Raw genomic sequence first — 6767 nt, 5'->3', positions numbered from 1 at the left:
CTTCTCTCTCTCCCTCCCTTCCTTCTCTCTCCCTCTCTTTCCCTCCTTCTCAGGGACACATTTCTTCTCCCTAAGTACGTGGCACTTACTTCCTCAAGACGCTTCTCGCTTCACATACCTCTTCTGTCTGCGGGAGACGTCTCAATTATCATCAGCAGACATCTTCCTCGATCCGTTTCCAGGAATTGCTTTCCTATACTTGTCGTCAGTCATGTTGATGCCGCCTCAAAAAAGGAACACGCTCTTTATTTATTAAAGGTGAATGGCTGTCACTACCACACCCGGCAGGGGCTACTATAGCACTTGCAAACAGCTCACTGAGAAGTCTCTGTAAAATAAGGTTCTCTCCCATCCCTTGCGGTATACGTAATGCAGTAAGCTTCGTGAGACCAGCTGTATATGAAAACCTCAGCAAATTACTTCAAAACTGACGTGAATATAGCATTGGAATATAAAACTACATAAACACACATGCATGTGATGCCTCCCGTAAAAGTATCGAACGACATATTTGATGTTAACCCTCGCCATGGCAGGGCATTTTTCATAACACGGCCTGGCAGGGGGGGAGGGGGTCGATGCGACCCCAGCCAGCAATTCGTCTGGGATGCGGTTGGGGACGGTCGGGATAGGCTCCGGATGTCCCGACTTGTCCCTACCGGGTTGGGTAGGCTTGGGTTGTCCCAATCGATACCGGACCTCGATGGCCGGCGGTAGGGGCGACTCGGGATTTCCGGACCGCATGCTTAATCGGTTGGAACGCGGTACGGATAGCCCAATCGAATCCCATGTTTAGACAGGCTTGTGATTTACGTTGTTATCCCAACCGATCTGAGAAGGCGCTTCGGGCACCATATCCGGTGGCCCAGAAAGCCTGGAAAAGCAATCAAATGGGCCACGTGCAGGCAGACGCGTCCTCTGAGCGCAGCGGCCAGTCTAGCTGCCGCGTTGGTCAAGTGTCGATCCCTCCTTTGAGCTGCTGCCTTAGGATATTGCTTTTGAACTGGCTCTAGCAAGCGGTCGGTTCAACTGTTGTCGTTGCAGGGAAATCAGTCCGTCTTTGAGAACAGGGTGAGGTAGAGTATAGTGCACACTTCATCCGTGATGTAGGGAGCGGGAAAGCTATACGTAATATACATTTTTATGTTCGTTGTGGTTGTACGGCATGTGAATTACACTCGTGCTGTCGCATGTTTGATCAGTTATCATGGGCAGAAGATGTTTGGTCTCATTGTCCAGTGTCGTTGGTTGCATTGTAGGCTTGAAACCTGAATTACCAGGCATACCATTTGAAATGTCAGATGTGGGTTATTTCTTAGTGATTTTTAGTGTGTCCCAGACTTTGATTAATTACCTCTTGGTCATTTTCAGATGCTCTCTTCGCACAGTGGTGAACCGCCCGACCAGATGCCAGCCGTCTACATAGTTTCGCGGTGGCTCTCTGAAGCCCGTGACGGCACACGGACACACTGTCCGCAGCAGACTTGTGACAGCTCAAGAAAAAAGTGAGCTCGCTCAGCTCAACTCCGTTTATATCCGCTCCCGCTCAGCTCCCGCTCAGTTTAACACGGCTCAGCTCAGCTCACGCTCCGCTCAAACCGGCTGTGCTCCGCTCACGCTCAGCTCAGCTCAGCTCAGTTTCCGCTCAGCTCAGCTCAGCTCAGTTTCCGCTCAGCTCAGCTCAGCTCAGCTTCCGCTCAGCTCAGCTCAGCTCAGTTTCTGCTCAGCTCAGCTCAGCTCAGTTTCCGCTCAGCTCAGTTTCCGCTCAGCTCAGCTCAGTTTCCGCTCAGCTCAGCTCAGTTTCCGCTCAGCTCAGCTCAGCTCAGTTCCCGTTCAGCTCAGCTCAGTTTCCGCTCAATTCAGCTTAGCTCAGTTTCCGCTCAGTTAAATTCACGCTTAGATCGTTCAGTCGTTCTTTTTAAATCGGACATGCGTAACCCTCGCCCGTATAGGGGGGGGTCGAACGGACCCCCCTCTGTTTTTCGCGAATACTCGCGTAAAAAGCAGCCGATCGCGACGAAACTTTCAGTACCCTCGCGATAATCAATTTTACACCTATCCTGAAAATTTCATGACCCTGACCTTAATAACCTTTGACCTGTGACCTACTTTTCGAGACCATGTTTGGCCGGAATCGCGATTCGGCGTATGTCGGCTCGCATTAGCCGCGCGTTAGCAGTCTTTTGTGGTTTCAAGTGTTCAAACATGGGATATGATGTTGCTCCCATGCATTAGGGTGGGTGTCAAGGTCACCGGAAGGTCAAGTCAGGTCATTGACCTTTGATGACCTCGGTTCACTTTTTCGAGTTTTACATGTTTCTAGGCTAGTTTTTTGGAGCTGAATTCGAATTTAGCAACCATTTGAACATTTACGAAGCAGTTTTGGTGCCTTCGTAACATGTTACGAAGCTGTCAGAGGCTACTACGAATACCCGGCAAAATCCTTACTGGTTGACCTGACCTAACCCGACCTGGCCTCAATGCATAAAGACATCATCAGTGATCACAACTAACATGATATTCGTGATCAGCACCCCGAAAAACCCTATAGCAGCCACGTTTTACGACGTTCTAACAGGTCCCGATTTTCCCGACTTTTGGGTCATTGACCTGACCTGGAAGGTCAACCGATAACCTAGGACCTTAAAATTGGGTATCATCGGCTTCCTCTCGTCGCGGGCAGCACGCTCGTTTTTTTCCGCGAAGCTCTAGCTCGATCAGGGACGAAACGGCAAGGGGGGTCCAACGGACCCCCGCCCCCTTATACGTTCGCGGCTGGAAAAAAAAAACACCAATACGGGCGAGGGTTAAAAAACAGACCAACTCTTGGCGCATAAGTAAGTCTCCTCTAACAAGGAGCGAGGCAACTTACACAATGGGCAAAAGAGATAAGCTCATTAAGACCTTGAGACTTTGCGAGTCGTGCGTCTACTTGGACTCAGACTATAGTTACATGAAATGGACTGTTCTTGACAGTGTTATCACATGTTATCAGAGTGTGCACCCGCGATGTTAACATAACATATAAGTTCAAAATATACGAACGAAAAAAGTATGGACGAAAAAGTTTACAGACGAAAAAAAATGTACAGACGAAAAAATGCCAGACGAAGAAAAGTCGGACGAAAATCTGCTAGACGAAAAAAAAACGCCATGGAATCATCTCAACTAGGCGGTGTTTCACGGCCGAGAGCAGCACGCCCACGCCGCCATCCGCTCTTGGCACCCTGCCAGGAGCTGACGTTACATTTTGGGGTAGTGTTGGAACTTGGAGATAAGAGTTTGTTTATATCTCCATGGAAACCCATTTGACACGTGTGATAGCAGCGTGCTGTTATCAGTGAAACCTTGAGTGAAACCAAACACCACCCTGATCTCAACCAAGGCAATGTCAACACAATTAGAATTCATAGTCGGCGTGTGAATAAGGGAGCTTTTCCCATATTATGGACATCAGAAGGTGAGAGTTCCAGTTAGCGCCTCTGCCCCACCCCACTTTCAATGGGATATGGTTGCTTAGCCCACATTCAACCAACGAAGAGGAACATTATTTGCTAATTCCTAATTGTAAATATTTTATGCAGAGGTAAGAACCCTTATCGATAAAATTAATTTAAATAACTGCTTAAATAACAAAGTGAAGAATGCTGAATTGTACATTGCGGAGCAGAGTGTCAAGGCGAAGCATCAAAGCCTGACAGTAGGTATTCATCTTGCAGTCAGACTTGAAACTTGAGACTGGCTGTATTAGCCTGTAAATTGGCCAAGACCCTGGTCTTCCAATTTCCATGCAATATGGATGATTTGAATTGTGGATACGGATATACGGATTTTTTTGAATGTGCTACTGCTTCTCGATGAGACGAACACACTGGTGGTCGAATTTTTCAAATCGGACCATAAACAAAGATTTTACAGGGTACGCAGTATTTTGACCTCTCAAGGTCAAACGGTTTGACCTAGGAAAAAAAGGTCATCATTTTCGAACTCAGCGTGCCATGGGCTATCTGTTTGCCAATTTTGAGCGAAATCATTACTCGAATTTGAATCCGAATACGAATACGACGCTAGCTTTATGGACATGCAATATGGATGAAATAAATTAAGCTTGATTAGTGATTAATATTGATTTCTTTAGAGTTTTGATATTTTTAAGTGCGATCACGAAGGCAGTGTAATTGCTCACTCCATAGCTAGCTCATAGCTGAAGCATCAAATCCTGAGTTAATTTCCAAGCATGAACTGAAAAGAAGTAGAACTGGATCAGCTCAGCTCAGCTAAATCAGCTCAGCTCAATCAGCTCAGCTCAGCTCGCTCAGCTCAGCTCAGCTCAGCTCAATCAGCTCAGCTCAGCTCAGCTAAATCAGCTCAGCTCAGCTCAATCAGCTCAGCTCAGCTCAATCAGCTCAGCTCAGCTCAGCTCAGCTCGCTCAGCTCAATCAGCTCAGCTCAGCTCGCTCAGCTCAGCTCAGCTCAGCTCAGCTCAGCTCAGCTCAGCTCAAGCTCATTCAGCTCAGCTCAGACAGCAGCTCAGCTCAATGCATTACTGAGCCGGCTCAGCTCACAGCTCAACAATTTGGCAAAATGTTGAGCCGGCTCATGAGCTGAGCTGATTTTTGAGCCGGCTCAACTGAGCTGATCACAAGTCTGGTCCGCAGAGGAGCCGACACGAACAAGGCGCAGGCCTGCTATAATGACTGTGAACACAGGAAGTGAGTCCGCTGTGCCAGCGTCTTGCAGCGGCGCTAAGATGTTGGCCGACGCCACGAATGTGCTGGCCAGGTTGTGAATTTGTAAAAATTTGACCTGTGTGCAACCAGTAAATTTGTGAATATATTCAGTGTCCAATGTAATTCATTTTGTCGTGCAGGCATTATAAAGGTTGAATTGGAGAATAATGAAGAGGCGAGGGGGTTGCGGTGGCGCAAGCAAAGTGGTCGCATCTGCATAACAGCAATCTGCGGTTATAAGACTGCGGTTAATATGCCAGATACCTGCGGTATTCCCGAACCGGCCGTGCGGGCCGAGTTGGGACATCCCGATCGGGATCGGAGTTCATCGCTTGTTAAAATGCCATAAGGCGATTCGGATGCGTGCGGGATTTCCGAACCGGTTGTGCGGGGAGATTTGGGGAATCCCGATCGGGATCGGAGTTAAGCGCTTGTTAAAACGTCATAAGGCGGTCCGGATACGTGCGGGATCTCCCAACCGACCGTGCGGGGTAGGTTGGGATATCCGGACCGTTCCAGCCCGTACAAAGTGTCTCATTTCCCAATCCTGTCCCACTCCGGTCCCGATCGGGGTGGTGCGGGCTGAGTCCGAAAAAACCCGATCGGGAACGGAGTGGGATTGCTGGCTGGGACCCCCCCCCTCGCGATTGGCTCCTATGGCACCTAGAAACACCAAATTTGATAGGTAGGTGGGCCCCTTGGAGTTCTCGCCCCTGTGCAAATTTTATTGCTCTAGGTCAATATTTAGGGGGGTTTTGGGGGGTATAAATGTAAAAATTTCGCTAAAAACAGGTCAAAAGTTTTTCACTTATAACTTTTGATCTAATTAAGATAGAGTAAAACGAAAAGCACCAGTGAACTCAGCACGTCAAGGCGCGTCGAATGATATACTTTAAGTGTACTTAGCTCCCTCGTAGCTTGCTTAAGTGTACTTAAAGTTTTTCTTAAATTTTAAGTAAACTTAAATTAATAAATTAAGTTAAAGTTAACCAAATTGCATCATATCGCATATCATGCGATTCGGCTGATCACCAGGAACACAATGATACCATTTTTAAGCTCTAGCGTCATTATGTGCCAAGTTATTGGCAAAAACGTCATTTGACCTCAGTTGACCTCATTTGACCTGACCCATGGATAAGTACTCCAAACAAAGAAGCACCAAGTGACCTGCTGTTAAGTACTGTGGTTTCAAAGCACAAAAGTGATAGAATGAAGCGGATATCTCCAGTATTTTCCGAATTTAGTATTTTCCCATAGGCTTAACATTACGACGTAATGACCTCTAACTGACCTCAGGTCAGTGACCTCAAAAAACCCGAACTATATGTTATACAACTCGGTGACCTTAGCACATCCTGAAAGTTTGAAGGAAATCAGTGCAAAACTGTGAGTTGGACAGGTGCAAAAAGAAATTGAAATTTGACCATGACATTGTACCGGTTTTTCTGACCTGGTGACCTGACCCAATGTCACCCGGACCTGAAATTTTCAGGTCATATGTAAAAAGGCTGCGTCATAGGCTGTGCCAAATTTGGCGGCGCTGCGCGCCGCCGTTTTTACGCTATCTTCGAAAAACCTTAGGGGGGTCGCATCGACCCCCCCCCCCTGCCAGGGCGAGGGTTAAGTTCATAAACGATACCTACTTCGAAAGATAACAGGTGACTTGTCTTCCATACCCTTCTTGATAAAATGGTCATTGACACAGTGCGATTAGCTTTTTAATGTTGTTGATAGTTTGGAAATTAGAGTGGAATATTCAAAATTAATGCATGATTTTTAACCCGCGCACCGACGGGGGTCTGCGCCAACTTCGCACCGACGGGGGGGGGGCGGATGACCGCCCCCCCTGAGATCTCGAGAACGAAGCAAGATAGCGACAAGCGGTAAACGGCATCGGATACGCACGGCCAAGATCTACAATTTTTACTAAGGTCATTTTCAGGTCAGGTCAAAGATGACGTCACAGGGGTCGAAAAAGTCAAAATGGCGGCGCTAGATGTGGAGAGAGTTTTTCTCGAATAACTTTCGAATTAG

The sequence above is a fragment of the Amphibalanus amphitrite genome, unplaced genomic scaffold (assembly GCF_019059575.1).
Source record: "Amphibalanus amphitrite isolate SeventyFive unplaced genomic scaffold, NRLGWU_Aamphi_draft 000476F_arrow, whole genome shotgun sequence".
In the NCBI taxonomy this organism is placed as follows: domain Eukaryota; kingdom Metazoa; phylum Arthropoda; class Thecostraca; order Balanomorpha; family Balanidae; genus Amphibalanus; species Amphibalanus amphitrite.
The sequence above is the reverse complement of the archived record's forward strand: the minus strand, read 5'-3'. Positions refer to the sequence as shown.